This window comes from Papilio polytes, unplaced genomic scaffold (genome assembly GCF_000836215.1).
Source record: "Papilio polytes unplaced genomic scaffold, Ppol_1.0 DF821511.1, whole genome shotgun sequence".
In the NCBI taxonomy this organism is placed as follows: domain Eukaryota; kingdom Metazoa; phylum Arthropoda; class Insecta; order Lepidoptera; family Papilionidae; genus Papilio; species Papilio polytes.
In genome coordinates, this window is record NW_013527693.1 from 2790716 (window position 1) to 2793411 (window position 2696).

The 2696-nt window shown below is 32.2% G+C and overlaps 1 pseudogene; it reads right to left on the reverse strand.

Annotated features, from left to right (window-relative positions):
* Positions 1-1974: 1974 nt before the first annotated feature.
* Positions 1975-2691, reverse strand: LOC106108446 (annotated as a pseudogene).
* Between the last annotated feature and the right edge of the window lie 5 nt (positions 2692-2696).

The following is a 2696-nucleotide window of genomic DNA, read 5'->3' on the forward strand; positions in this document are numbered from 1 at the left end:
CCGCGGCTGACCCCAACCCCAAAGACGCACACCTCATACTGTGGGAGATGCGCTTGTGACCTCATTCAAAATCCATATCTTCTATTATAGCAGTCTATCGGCAAATGATGTTATGTTGTAAATAAAATGTATGATATTGTGTAAATTCCACCTTCGTTATTGCGTAAGAATTGAGTTATGTTGTGCTAATCGATTATAACGTGTCCTCGGCCGCCTCGGTTACTATGAAGAGTATTTATGTAAAATTAAAAAATTTACACTCAGTGTAAAATGTGATAAGCTTTAAATTATTATTGATGTGCTTCATGACATGGCCTCTTACAATCGATATTATTAGACATATTTACAGACACAGGTGCATTATTTTTGTTAATTATATTAAAATGTTATAAAATAAACAGTTATCAGTCAGGGGTATGTTAGCTTCGGAATAGCCAAAATTATATGCAAAAAAATAATCAATGCAATAGAAGTATAGAATACAATACACAAATTAATTGTTCTTATTAATAAAAAAAAAGTCGTCCATAAATTAATTATCTATGAAGTTAACAGTATCCACCACTGGCTGAAATATTGTGGTATTTGCATGGCATAATGTTGCATTGTTTGAAAGTTACTTGCATATTTGCAAAATGTATTATAAGACGTTTTCACATCTTAAAGTTTTCAATCTGAAATGTAATTTTGTATCGTTATTACGAGTTTGTTAATGTTAATGAACCGCCATATTAACTTAGATTATGTATAGACAACTGTTTAAATGTCCATTGTAAATTGATCTTTAATTTAAATTTATTTGTATATTTTATTAGAGACCAGGTTAAATGGTTTTAACCTTTGTAATGTTAGTGGCCTTATATTGAAATTCCCAGTGTACGATTTACGGCATTCGTTTAAGCTTTATTCTTCATGTTGTCGCTTTAAGAATTAGACTGATTTAGCGTAAGCGTTCAAATGTATTATTAGTTGAATTGTAATAAGACGAATAAACGATATCTCGATCGAACAAAACTTTTCGATTTATTAAAAAAACGAACCCGTAAATATTTACACCGAATTTCATTTAAAATGCATTTTTTGTAAATAATATAAGAATATTATTAAGTTTATTAACATTATTTGTATTTACTTCTGATTTACTTTTTGTCACAAAATGGATTTTAATGTTTCCATTCACAATGTTAATTTTTAAAGTTGATTTCATGTTTTTCGACCATATAGTAAGTTTTAATAGTTTTTGTTACAAATTTAAAACCCGTTGTAACATCGAAGGGACAGGACTATACAGTCATAATAACCGATAGGTTCTATAATCGATGTATTAGAAATTTGTTATAGTTTCGTTCACCCGGGACATAGCGCGGTTCACACTTGGCCAGTACAGTAGACAATGAGTCTATACAATCTATGGTCCTCTCAACTCTACATCTGTACTGGCCAAGTGTGTACTGTGCATTATTTTTGGCCGCCATATTTAATGTTTGAAAAATTGTGTTTTCATAAAATGCTTTCACAATTTTGTGATTCATTGTTACAATGTTAAAGGTCAGTAATTGATGAAAATATATTGTTTATCCCAAAGAAATACTATTTGTCTCAGTTGTATATTTTTGAAGGATTTACTTGTTAAATAAGTTTATAAAATCGAACTCTGGCTTATCATGTCATTGTGCCAAAATTAATATTCTAGACCACAACAGCGGATATAAGAAATGTATGCATCTCATATTAAATTTATTTTATTAATTATATCTCTGTTTAAATGAAATAATTGAAAATGTGAATATTTCTCGAATGTCTTATGAACAACAGCTTATTACCAATCTCGAAATTTATTTTTTTAAAATAATAAAGAAACGTCACAATGTGTATGTATTATGGTGTAAATAAATTAAGTTTATAGATACACCTGTAATCCGTGATTTTTATTGACCTTTACAATATACTAACTTGGTTAACAAATAAAACTAGTTACTTTTTATCCTATTTATTCATAAATTTTCTAATACTAGTAAAATTACAAGTTCTCTGTTTTTATATTGCTGTATCTATTTCATTCCACATCAGAAGCATTATGGTATATCTGAAACAAAGGAAAACACTTTGATAAGTTAGTTTTTTTTCAGACTGTTATCAAAATAACATCACTCTTAAGTTCGTTCCTTAGTGTAGTTTTACACCAATATTTTGTAGTTACAAACAGTGTAACTGATAACATACACAAACAACATAGACGAAACGATTAAAAAAGAAGGAAGTTTTGGTAATTCGGTTAAAAGTAACATACTGTTCCGTCTCTTGCATTCTCTGAGCGCTTCGTTGAAACCTGCGCAATCTGAGAGCTCAGCGCTATTGGTTGCGCAGTGCAGGAACTGGGCGATCTCGTACGCGCACGGGCCGCTGGGCTCCGCGCCGGGCTGGTAACTGCGCGGCAAAGCCTCCGCCACCTCGTGCCGCCGCGGACCGCTGAACAGGCTCGTAATCGCCTCACCCGCTACGTGACCCTACACCATACTTCAGTTATGAGAAATGATAGACAAAACATTAATTTGGACCAAGAAGAGATGGATGGATGGAGTGAAAAATACCAGAAATAAAAAAAAATAGACCGATTTGGATGGCACCGACCTTACGTAGTGGGATATACAGATGATAATGAAGTTTTTTGTATTTATGTCATACCGCTGCGGTGC